Raw genomic sequence first — 13,702 nt, forward strand, 5'->3', positions numbered from 1 at the left:
TCTGGTGATAAGCCAAGTGGGAAACCTGGGTCCATCAGATGGCTTGGGGAGCCACGCCAGCTCCACAGCTGAGAGGAGAGGCCAGTTAGGAGGTTGTGTCACAAAAAAAAATCCCTGAGTAGGTTAAAGGGGTGGGCTTTTGCTGACAGAAATCCCCTGTGACACAGACCCACACACTGCAAGCTCATAATGCCCCCCTCACCTTACACACACACACACCTGCCCATCCTTTGAGACTCCTCCCTGCAGATATCCAGGCTGAATCAAGGCCCTGTCCCTGAGCCAACAAGAACCCAGGTTCTGCCCGTCGTTGGCCTTGTTCTGTGTCCCCATCAGGGCTTCCTGACATCAGGGAGTGGGTCTTGGCAGTTCTGCTTTCCCACCCCATCTAGGGTCTGGATATCACTGTTTTTTTTTTAATCCATTGGAGGGGTGGGCAGCCCACTCTGCCTGCCTTGTTTCTCCTTTATGTTCGGGTTCACCCTTGAATACCAAGCTTCCCCATGGAGTTGGGAACACTAGTTAACATTTAATCCCATCTCTCCGAAAGGTCACATCACTTCCTGTCCTCCTCTCACCAGCCACCCCCAGCTCAGGGGTCAGACTGTGCCCCGGAAGGGAGCCAGGCAGGGCTGGGGGAGACTGGTGAGCAGCAGGATATGATGACACCCACACAGCCCAGGGTCTTTTTCCACAGCTAAGAACACACCGTGCCAAGTGGCTGCATCTGCTAAAAGCCACCTTGATTCTCACAGCCCCCTCTCTGCTCACATCCTGTTTCCGACCCTCTGACAAAACTGGGCCCCACGCCTTAGGGCCCCACCTGGCCTCCTGGGTTTTCACGTGGCTTTTCTGAGGTGAAGGCAGGCCACAGATCTCTTGTTTTTATGCTTCCTGGTGGCTTGAGGAATTTACTCCTGAGAAGACAGTTTCAAAGATGTCTAGTGTGGCCGTGTGGGCTAGTGTCCTCATAGGCCATGGTTCAGGTTGAGGAGAAGTGAGAAGGGCAAAGGTCAGGTTAAGGATGGAGGTCCTGGCTGGAAGCTAACAGCCACCAAGATGCAGTATAGCTTCATTCAGGGTCCTTAAGCAGGCTGAGCCCCTCTTGGTCTACACAATCCTGCAGGGGTGACCTCCTGGTGTGAGTCCAAATAAGAGGACCCACAGGATGGACCAGAGAGGTCTTTGAGGTCCCAGGACAGGAGCCTCCAAATCTACCTCTGCCTGCTTCTATCATACAACATCCGTAGAAATCTACCCATACAATCCCCCACCCCCACGTCACCATGGAGCCACTTCCCTCACACATGAGCCCTTTGACTCAGTTCAAAGAGGCAGGAAGGGGTGACTGGGAACAGAGGCCTGACGTTGTCCCGGGAGACTTGGCAGGAGCCCACCGTGGTCCTCAGGCATTAGGAGGCTCTACCCTTCTCTTCTCTATCCCCATTGGCTGATTTCACCAGGCCCTCTCCCAGCCTGCATCTCTCTCCTCCTCAGCTTCTCTCCTTTCAGGCACAGCAGGCAGAAGAAGCTGCCCTCACTGGGCTCAGGCTTGTGTTGATCATGGCTGATGGTTGACAGTTTCAGACCTCGTCCTTGTTAGGTGAGCAGTGCTCTGGCCTGCCTAGCTTTCCTGACAGAAACCCATGACTAATTCCAGCTCACCCGTGAACACTGGATACAGGCAGTCATGCTGATGGGGCTTTCCTATGGTTTCTCAGTGGCACATCCATAGGATACCAGTCTGTCTCAACTAAAGAGCTCCATATGGCCCTCAGTCAACATGATCACTCTCTACGTCCTTGGTCCATCTGTCTGCAGCTCCCATACTTTAAATCTCACTGAGGAGTGGCTGCCGCTCACCATCGGGAACGGATCTTGTTCCCAGCTCCCAAGGCATAGAGACATCTAACTTGGTCACCCTATCTTCCCACTCAGAGCCAGCACATGCAGAACAAAGCCAATGGTCCTGATGAGAGGCCTGATTCTCGCTGCTGTTGCTTTAGGAGTCTCTGTCCGCCCTCATTCTCCCCTGATTTTGGCAGAGTACATAGGGCTATGGCCCACACTCATCCTGTAGCAGAAGCAGGTCCCCATGTCTAAGCAGCTCTCCTCAGGGAGTCTTGACCTTGACCACAGCATTGCCATGGTCATCATGTCCCCCTTGGGTAAGGAGAAGACGCCTGAAACTCTGGATTAAGTAAAGTCTCCGTTTTTTAGTTTTGTTTGTTTTGAGAAAAGGTTTCACTGTGTAGCCCTGGCTGTCCTGGAACTTGCACTGTAGACCAGGCTGGCCTCAAACTCACAAATATCCTTCCTGCCTCTGCCTCCCGAGTACAGGGATTAAAAACATGTGCCACCACATTTTGCTAGATTTCTTTTTTAAAAACGATTTACTTTGGTGGTGGTGGTATGGGGCCGTGGGATAGGATCTTTTATGTAGCCCTAGCTATCCTGGAACTCACTTTGTAGACCAGGCTGGACTTGAACTCACAGAGCTCTGCCTGCCTCTGTCTCCCAAGTACTGGGAATAAAGGTGTGAGCCACCACCTGGTTAAGATTCACTGTTATTTGTAAAATAAATCACACACACACACACACCCTCTATGTGTGCCCAAGTGAGACCAGAAAATGGCATTGGGTCTCCTGGCCCTGTAGTTAACAGGAGGTTATGAGCTACCTTAAGTGAGTGCTGAGAACCTAACTCAGGTCCTCTGGAATAGCAACAAACACTCTTAACACCTGACCTGCCTCTCCAGTACCTAGACAAAGGTTTGTTAGGATGCAAAACACAACATACAAGCAAAAATTGAGCCAGGGGGGCTGGAGAGATGGCTCAGAGGTTAAGAGCATTGCCTGCTCTTCCAAAGGTCCTGAGTTCAATTCCCAGCAACCACATGGTGGCTCACAACCATCTGTAATGGGGTCTGGTGCCCTCTTCTGACCTACAGGCATACACACAGACAGAATATTGTATACATAATAAATAAATAAATATTTAAAAAAAATTGAGCCAGGTGTGGTTGCCTTTAATCCCAGCACTCAGGAGTTTGAGGTCAGCCTGGTCTACAGAATGAATTCCAGGACAACCAGGGCTACATAGAGAAACCATATCTCAAAAATAAATAAATAAATAAATAAATAAATTGATAAACTGAATTCCCTCAGAATTGAAATCTTGAAATCTGATCTTTGCAAAAGACCATAAAAACTAAAAGGTCACAAAAGAATATTACAAACACACATACATGCAAAAGACATGCACTCAAAATACATCAACATACAACTTAACAACAAAGCGACAGCCTCAAGACGAGCAAAGGTTGTGGCTGGGCAGCCCCTTAGAGAAACGACAGCAGACAAACACACGAGAAGACGTCTGATGTCGTCAGGCGTCAGGAAAGTGCGACTCACACAGAACCACAGTGAGGTGCGGAACCGCAGTGAGATACCACTTCATACCAAACAAGCAAGGATGTGGGGCCAGCAGGAGCATGATTCTGGTATGAGTGTAAAATGGTACACTTGCTTTGGAAAAAAGTTTGGTGGCTCCTCCAAAAGTTAAACACAGAATAACCACATGACCCAGCAATTCCACACCTAGTTACAAATAAGAGAACTGGAACCACGGGGTCCCCACGCTTGTACATGAATGTGCAGAATGGTGTAATTCATAGCAGCTCCCCTCCCCCTAAAAAGCAGAAATAACCCAAATGCCCAGCTACTCAGGAATGAATAGATAAAATGTAGCATATCCTTATAATAGAATGTTACATGGCTCTAAAAAGGAATGACGTACTAATATACGGTGCAAAGTGGACAGACCTTACTGAGCAGGTATGACCCCGGGTAGCCTTTGAGGCTCTCTCCGTGCCTCCTACTTTTTTTTAAACATTTTTTTTTTTTTTTTTTTTTGGTTTCGAGACAGGGTTTCCCTGTAGTTTCTAGAGCCTGTCCTGGAACTAGCTCTTGTAGACCAGGCTAGACCAGGCTGGCCTCGAACTCAGAGATCCGCCTGCCTCTGCCTCCCGAGTGCTGGGATTAAAGGCATGCGCCACCACCGCCCGGCTTAAACATTTATTTTTTTAATATTTATTTATTTATTATGTATACAATATTCTGTCTGTGTGTATGCCTGCTGGCCAGAAGAGGGCACCAGACCTCATTACAGATGGTTGTGAGCCACCATGTGGTTGCTGGGAATTGAACTCAGGACCTTTGGAAGAGCGGGCAATGCTCTTAACATCTGAGCCATCTCTCCAGCCCGCCTCCTACTTTTGAAAAGGTATCACTCCTCCAGCACATACCTGCCTACCTGCCTGCCTGCCTGCCTGCCTGCCACCATGCTCCCTGCCATGGTGGACATGAACTCACCCTCTGAAAATGTAAGCAGCCTATCAAAGAAGCAGATTAAAGCCACAGTGAGAGGACTGGTGGCGGGCTCAGGCAAGAGTCTTGGGGCTCTCAAGCTCTGCAGGGGGACACACAACGGTGCCACACTTTGGAAAACAGTTTGGCAGTACCTCTAAAGTATTTTAAAACAGCTCCGCTACACTAGCTTGCCATTTCATTCATGGGTATTTACCCTAGAAATAATCCCGATGAGAGTTAAGGGCGTAGCTCACTTGGTAGAGTGTTTGCCTAGCATGCAAAAAGCCCTGGGTTCGATCCCAAGCACCCACATGGAGACTCACAACTCCAGTTCCAGGGGATTCTATGCCTTTGCATTCCACTAGGCATGCGTGTGGTATATAGACATACATGGCAAGGAAAAAACCCATAAACCAATACACATTAAATATATATGGCTGGGCATGGTGGTGCAGGCCTTTAATTCCAGTGTTTGGGAGACAGTGTTTGGCAGCGTTCAAGGCCAGCCTGGTCTATAGAGACTCTGTCTCAAAAAATATTAAAAATAGTAAAGTATATATGGGGGTTAGAGAGATATCTCAACAGTTAAGAGCACAGGCTGCTCTTCTGACCAGAGTTTGGTTCTCAGTACCCACATGGAGGCTCACAACCATCTGTAAATTCAGTCCCAGGGAATCAGACACCTCTTCAGGCAGCTATACTCAGGAACACATACCAACACAGAGACACCAACACAGACACATAAAAAACAAAATACATTTTTAATATATATGTTAAATATGTACTTATATGTATATATATATATATATATCCGTGTGTGTGTGTGTGTGTGTGTGTGTGTGTGTGTCCATTCATACAAAATTCTAGAAAATGCAGACTGGCTGCCTAAAATGCACAAGGCTCTGAGCTCAATCACTGTCCTCACAAGGGGCAAAAACAACAACAATAAACCAGTCCTCTGTTGACCTGGGGAGGTGATCCAAGGCAGAGAGCTTGCCTAACATGTTCTGAAGGTGAGGAAGGAGGACCACCAGAGTCCAGGAGTTCAAGGTCAGCCTGGGCAACAGAGGTCTCTGCTCCTAAAATAAAAATTAGGGGACAATATGAAAATCGGCTGATTCCCTCAAGTCCCCAGACTGACTTTTCTTGTCATAACTGTTCGATGTGGCTGTTGCCAGGCACCATCATTTGAAACCTGGGGAATTTTCTACAAGTTTTCCATCTCCTTTTTCATTCAGATAATCAATCACCTGAACTTAGCCTCTGATGGTCCTCTCTTTTCCTGCCCCCCCCCAACACCATTTTCTTGCTTGTGTGTTTGTTTGTATGTATTCTACGTACATGCATGTATGTTTCCAACTGATATTTCAATATTTGGATGAATTTGCCAATAGAGGTGGGACTCCAGTATTACCTTCTGTCTCGTCTTCCTTGACAACCACTGAGGGGACACTCCAAGAAACAGAAGATGGGACTTAACAATTCATGAAACTCTGCCATTGATAGTGTGATAATTTAAATAAAAAATGGCCCCTGGCAGGGCGGTGGTGGCATACACCTTTAATCCCAGCACTTGGGAGGCAGAGGCAGGATCTCTGTGAGTTTGAGGCCAGCCTAATCTACAAAATGAGTTCCAGGACAGCAAAGGCTACACACAGAAATCCTGTTTTGAAAACAAACAAACAAATAATAAAAAACAAAACAATAAAGACTCCCCCTAGGTTCATATACTTGAATGCTTAGTCACTAGGAAATGAAACTCTTTGATAGGATTAGAAGGATAAGGAGGTGTGGCCTTGTTGGAGGAAGTGTGTCATTGGGGCTTTGAGATTTTAGTTTTCAATTAGCAATAATCGCGTCTCAGATAAACCTTATTGGCTACGATACTGCCACTGCGCAAAGCTGGGCTTTGAGATTTTAAAAGCCTATGCTAGCTCTGTGTGTGTGTGTGTGTGTGTGTGTGTGTGTGTGTGTGTGTGTGTCTCGACCAGGATGTAGCTCTTAGCTACTGCTCCAGCACCATGCCTGCTACTCTGATGATAATGAACAGACCTCTGAAGCTGTAAGCAAGCCCCCAATTAAATGCTTTCAAGAATTGCATGGTCATAGTGTCTCTTCACAGCAATAGAAAGAACAGTGATTAAGACACACGGATTGAAATCAGAATAGCTGTGATCACCCTCAAGTGACACTCACCAGGCTGAAACTATGAACAGTCCTTGTGGAGTCCTGGAGGGCTTCTAGATTTGCACAAGGTCCTGTCCCTCCCCAAGGACACAGAAGTGTTTAACAGTTGCTGTGATCCATCTCTTTCAGGGGTAGAACTACCAGTAAGTTACTCACTCATTCTAACCCCAATTAAACTCATTAGTTCACCAAGTTGAACTACGGTGGCCCAAAGACCTGAGTTCAGTTCCCAATCCCATGATGGAAGGAGAGTACCAACTCCTGGAAGTTGCCCTCTGGCCTTCACATGCATGTTGTGACCACATATGTCCCCTAACAATACAATACATTAACAATAAATAAAATACCTTTTAAAATAAAATATATCCTAGGTGGCTATAATTTTTACAAGGCCTGCTGATTGTCTCCCACTTCCCTGGTAGTTATTTCTACCATGGGTTCATAAATGCTCAGAATTTAGAGTCTACATCCCAGAAGCTGTGGGGTATTTTGACTAAATTTTGATTGTCAGGCTATGGAAAAAAATGAGCACTCAGGAGATTGTCCTCAGGCCAAGTGTATGTTCCCCTTGCTCCCAACCTAGATGGGAAAGAGGCAATGAGGCAGGTGTCATCAGGGGACCAACAGCAGTAGCCAGCACGGCCCTTTCCTTGTGGGAGCAGATGAGATCCAACCCGGAACACTACTGTTTAGAAAGTGCACTGACATGCTACAGTGTATGCAGAAATGGAACCGGGGCAAACAAGATGGAGGGGATGGACTGGACGCTGGCTCAGTGCACTGTAAGGACAGCTGAACCGCCTGGGTTTGAACTCTACAGGGCCACTTCTATGTGGATTTGTCATTGCTGAGATTTTTTACAATTACAAAAAAAAAATTACAGATAAAACTTGTAGACTAGAAACATTGGAAATATTGAGGAAAAATCGTAGGAGCTGGAAAGACTAGGCAGTAGTTAAAAGCACTTGCCACTTAATCATAAAGATCAGAGTTCAGACCCTAACACCCCAGTCAGGCTGCCCCCCCACCCCACGTGTCACTCAGCTCCAAGGGATCTGATGCCCTCTCCTGGCCTCAACGGGCACCTACACTCACACACGCAGATGAAGGAACAAAGACATAAATAGGAAAAAGTTATGCAGATAACAGTATCATTTACTATAGTAAGATAAGCACCAATAGCCAAATATGGAAGCACATACCATTAGTCCCAGCATTTAGAGAAAGAGACAGGCAGAGCTTTGTGAGTCTGGTCAGCCTGGTCTACATAGCAAGTTCCAGGCCAGCTGGGGCTAAATAGCGAAGATGAAGACTGTGTCTTAAGAAACAAAGGTATACACAAATCTACTAAAAAAATTGAAAGTTAGCCAGACAGTGGTAGTGTACATCTTTAATCCCTGCACTCTGGAGGCAGAGGCAGGCAGATCTCTGTGAATTTGAGGCCAGTCTGGTCTACAGAGTGGATTCCAAGACAGCCAGGATGACACAGAGAAACCCTCTACATGGAGAAACCCTGCCTCAAGAAACAAAAAACACTTCTGTTCTCCCCGCACTCCATCCCCTTCGCCCCCCTCCCACACTCCCAATTTACTCAGAAGGGGAGGGAAGGGGGAGAACATGAAGGAAAGGGTCGAGTTGGGAGAAGGATGGAGAGGGAGAACAAGGAAAGAGAGATCTTGATAGAGGGAGCCATTATGGGGTTAGCGAGAAACCTGGCACTGGGAAAATTCCCAGGAATCCACAAGGATGACCCCAGCTAAGACCCTAAGCAATATTGGAGAAGGTTCTTGAACTGGTCTGCCCCTGTAATCAGATTGATTGATGGCTACCTTAATTGTTATCATGGAACCTTCATCCAGCAACTCATGGAAACAGACGCAGATCACAGTTAAACACTGGGCCGAGCTCCTGGAGTCCAGTTGAAGAGAGGGAGGAGCCATAATAAGCAAAGGAGTCAAGCCCATGATGGGGATACCCACAGAAACAGCTGACCTGAGCTAGCGGGAGCTCACTGACTCCAGACTGACAGCTGGGGAACCTGCATAGCAACAAACTAGTTTCTTTGAATGTGGGTGACAATAGTGTGGCTTGGGTGGGCAGTTTGTGGGGCCAGAATTTATCCCTAGTGCATGAATTGGCTTTGTGAAGCCCATCCCCTATGGAGAAATACCTTGTTCAGCACAGGAGGAGGGCCTTGGTCCTGCCTTAAGTGACGTAACAGAATTTGTTGATTCCCCATGAGAGGCCTCACCCTCTCTGAGGAGTGGATGGGGGGATGGAGTGGGGAGAAAGGGGGGCAGTAGAAGGAGAAGGAGGGTGAACTGAGAAAAGTTTTAATTAAAAACAAAACAAAAAAAAAAACCCACACAGGTGGGTGATAGTGGTGCACATTTTTAATCCCAGCACTCAGTAGGCAGACAGGTGAATCTCTGTGAGTTCAAGGCCAGCCTGATCTCCTACAGAGTGAGTTCCAGGACAGGCATCAAAGTTACAGAGAAACCCTACCTCAAAAAACAAAACCAAACAACAACAAGAACAAAACCCAAAAAACTAAAAAGCTGAAAGTTATCAAACTTACCCACACAAATGCAGTGTCAATTGCAAAGAAGAAACGAACATGAATCTACAGTTTGAATTTTTTTAAAAAATATTTATTTATTTATTATGTATACAATATTCTGAATATTGAATATTGCAGGCATCTGTGTATGCCTGCAGGCCAGAAGAGGGCACCATACCCCATTACAGATGGTTGTAAGCCACCATATGGTTGCTGGGAATTGAACTCAGGACCTTTGGAAGAGCAGGCAATGCTCTTAACCTCTGAGCCATCTCTCCAGCCCATACAGTTTGAATTCTTGACACATAAAATTAAGCATCCTGCATTATTTTAAACCGTGTGTGCGTGTGTGTGCACCCTCAGAGGCCAACGGTGTTGGGTCACCTGGAACTGTAGTTACATAAGGCTGGAAGTCATCTGATGTGGTGCTCTTAACTACTGTGCCATCTCTCCAGGCCTCACCCCACATTCTATACTGTGAAGGCCTCATGAACTCCCTAACAATGATCACCATAAACAGTTTAGCTTTAAAAAACAAAAACAAAAACACCAAAACCCTAGTACAGTCATTTGATCCCCTCCCCAAGCTTTCCACATGTATGTAACACACAAGATGTGTTTAGCAGCTCTGTTACCAGTTAAGGCTTTAGCCAACGGCAGGTTCTTGGTGATTCTTCAGGAAGAAAGGTCAACCATGCGAGAGTTAGTGCCTCCACCTCCAAGGCTGTCCCCAGACTGTACGGTATCATTTCATCTTCGTGGCACACAAGCAGGCATTTTCACTTTGTCTGATTGGTCCGAATTCATGCAGCTCTTGGCTCTAACTCCAGAGCCCGCCCTTTAGACGTCTCACTGGTGTTTCCAGATGTTGTCCACTAGGACTCTTGGGAACGTTAACACAGGATGCTGGGTCCCACCCCTGACCTGCAGTAACTGATTCTACCCCAAGGGAGGGCAGGAGCCTGGGACTAGGGAACCATGAAGCCACTGTGCTGGTGGACTGGCTGCACTCATGAGATCAAATGGTAGATTTCAGTCATGCTTCTTTCTGTTCCTTGACACGAAACCATAATCCTAACCTGCACAGCACAGCCTTAAGACATGAAAAATGCATTAACTGCCTAAATGCTCAAAAAATACTGTTTTTTAAACTCTTGTACTGCAATTTTAGTTGTGGTTAGGCTATGTAGATGTAGTCAGATCTTGATTTATCTCCTAAGTTCATTGTGGCCATAACTAAACATTCTTCGAGGAAAACATCTTTGACAGCACACAGCCGGGAGTTCTGTTTGCATGACACACTAAGCAGCTGCTCAGGTTTATGGGACTGGAATGTCTTGTATCGAGACCACCACTTTTATCCACATGTTAATTTTTAATACTTTTATTGGAAATAATACATCTTAAATTTTTCTATTTTCACTATCTGGACCCTACCATGCTAAAGACAGGGACTAATTTAATTACTTTGAAATGAAAGACTTTTAGAAAACATTACTGGGCACATTGGTGCACACCTATACGACCAGGAAGCAAAAGCAGTAGGATTGCTAAATATTCAAGGTTAGCCTGATCTGCACAGTGAGTTCCAAAGCTGAAATAAACAAATCTCAAGTTGTGTTTTAACCATTGGATAGTCTGTCCAGCCTGGAACTCATTATGTAGACAAGGCTGATCTCAAACTCTCAGAATTCCACCTGCCTTTGCCTCCAGGGTGAAGACTGGGATTAAAGGCAAACCACCATGCTGGGCTCCGATACGGTATTTAAAGACTGTGCCCTGAGCTAGTTCCAGGACAGGCTCTAGAAACTACAGGGAAACCCTGTCTCAAAAAACCAAAAAAAAAAAAAAAAAAAAAAAAAAGACTGTGCCCTCCATCCATCCCTTAAAGGTATGATGTGTATGCAGAGGTTTTAGCGAGGAAAGTAACACCAAGGCTTCAGATATGGAAACAGTGCGCAGGCGGCCTCATGGGCAAACTCAAGCCATTGTCCTGGGGTCCTGGGTGGAACACTGTAGATGTTAAAAACGACAGCTACAACGGATGCCTCAGAATGAGTCAAGTTAGGTCAGTGACCTGCCTTCATCACTTCCTGAGCAAGACAATCACACAACTCCTGATGGTGGTTCTTCATCTGTACAACAGGACTAGCGGCCAACCAGGCTTAAAGCACGAAGCACAGTGCCAGCACACCAAGTGCTTAGAGAGGACTACTGATGTTGGCCAGTTCTGAATTCACTGTAAGTCACAGTGAGGGCATGCTAACGAGAACACCAGGTACTACAGTGAACCAGCTCTGAGGTGCTGATGATTGGGGTACGATGGAGATACCTTCCTAGGCTCCGGGAGTTTGGGGAAATTAGCAGGTGTAGCCAAGTTTGAAGTGATGTTATATAACAAGGGGTAGGCAACTGTTCTATATTAAAAATGGATAAAATTGGGCTCACTGGTTGGCTCAGTGGGTAAAAGTGCTTACCTCCAAGCCTGACAACCATAGTTCAATCCTCAGAAAGCACACAATTGAGGAACTGATTCCTGCAAATTGTTTTCTGATGCATGCTGTGGGGCATATGGCCCCTGCTGTGGACTAATCCTGTACACTGTGAAGACGTGTTGTTAGTATTGGTCAATGGCTACACAGGATTTGGGGGCAGAGAGAATGCTGGGGAGAAGGGAGAAGGGGGAGAGGCCATGAGATGCAGAGTAAGCAGAAGTACGTACATGAGGTAAACAAGCCTGGGGCAGCACATAAATTAATAGAAATGGGTTAATTTAAGTTGTAAGAGCTAGCTAAAAGTAAGCCCAAGCTACTGGAGGAGCTTTCATAATTAATAAGAAGTCTCTGTGCGGTTATTTGGGAGCCGGCCAGCAGTCCCAGCGAAGAACTCCAACTATAACCACACCACCACAATAAATGCCAAAATTTTTAATGGATAAGAAGACAAACGTAGCACATTAATTAGAGGACCTTGGACACTGAAAGTCATTTGGGAATCAAACAGGGAAATTTTAACATGAGCTGCATTATTGATGGTGACACTACTGGAGCCAGCAAAACAGCTAAGTGACCAAAAGCACTTGCTATGCAAATCTCCTGACCAGATTTTGATTCCTAGAACCCAGATAAAAGTAAGAGATAGCTGGTGGTGGTTGCACATACCTTTTAACGCTAGCACTAGGGAGGAAGAGGCAGATGAGTGTCTTTGAGTTCAAGGCCAGTCTGATCTACAGATCCAGTTCCAGGACAGCCAGGGCTATACAAAGTAACCCTGCCTTGGGGGGGGGGGGGGCGGGGAGAAGCAGGAGAACCAATTCTAGTTATCCCCTGTCCTCCACATGTGCTATGGAACACATGACCCTTTCATATCACACACACACACACACACACACAAATTTTAAAAAGATAATGACCTAGTTATCTTGTGTGCTAATGGCACTGTGACATAATTATAAGCACGCTCATTTGTGAGGGTGTGTGTGCTTGCTACTTGTTTTCAAATGACCCTGGAAAACGTGTAGAGAAAGTACTCCCAACAGCTTGTGAACCTAAGAGTGATACACGGTTTCTCAAGTCTGCTGTGGTTTGAACATGCAGCGCCCTCCACAGCAGTGCTTCAACACTGGTCAACTCTCAGTGAGTTCCAGGTCAGCCTGGTCTACAGGGCGAGTGCCAAGACAGGCTCCAAAAAGCTACAGAGAAACCCTGTCATCTCAAAAGCAGTCTTATGAATCCTAGGCTGGCCTTTCATTTACCATGTAGCCAAGGTGACCTTGAACTTCTGGTTCTCCTGCCTTTACCTGTAAACCCGGATAAATCCTGGGTAATGCTGAGGAGCACATGTAAGGCTTCATCTATGCTAGACAGGCATTCTACCAACTGAGCTACATTAGATACAAAGCCATCCTAAAAATTCTTTCAACCTTTAAACATATATTACAATTTTCAAAGTAAAACGCTCACACTAACATTGACCTATAGCCATCTTTTTTGACTACAGATGAGTTATTGCACGTGACTCTCTGGATTCTTATCCCATGGTCCTTCAATTTGAGTTTCCTCTGTGTTGCTGAGGAAACAAGAGATACACGTGCACACACGTATGTCTTGGTTAGGGTTGTTATTGCTGTGATGAAACACCATAACCAAAACCAAACTGGAGAGGAAAGAGTTAATTTTGCTTACACTCCCACATCTCTGTTCCATCATTGAAGGAACCAGGAACTCAAACAAGCAGGAACCTGGAGGCAGGAGCTGATGCAGAGGCTGTGGAAGGGTGCTGCTTACTAGCTTGCTCCTGCTCTCTCTCCCTTTTAAAGATTTATTTCTGAGTGCTCTATCTGCATGCACAACTTTATGCCAGCGGAGGGCATCAGATCCCACTATAGATGGTTGTGAGCTACCATGCAGTTGTTGGGAATTGAGCTCTCAGGAACTCTGGAAGAGCAGCCAGTGTTCTTAGACACCGAGTCATCTCTCAAGCCCCCTGCTTTTAGAACCCAGAACCACCAGCTTAGGGGTATCCCCACCTAGAGTGGGGTGCCCCCCCCGTCAACAACCATCTGTAGTGGGATCTGATGCCCTC

General features: G+C 46.2%; 1 non-coding gene across 1 annotated transcript; it reads right to left on the minus strand.

Moving 5' to 3' along the window:
* Positions 1–6,038: 6,038 nt before the first annotated feature.
* Positions 6,039–6,275, minus strand: LOC119815999. The gene has a single exon (XR_005285658.1). It is a non-coding gene; the product is annotated as a U4 spliceosomal RNA (small nuclear RNA).
* Positions 6,276–13,702: the final 7,427 nt, after the last annotated feature.

This window comes from Arvicola amphibius, chromosome 5 (genome assembly GCF_903992535.2).
Source record: "Arvicola amphibius chromosome 5, mArvAmp1.2, whole genome shotgun sequence".
Lineage (NCBI taxonomy): Eukaryota > Metazoa > Chordata > Mammalia > Rodentia > Cricetidae > Arvicola > Arvicola amphibius.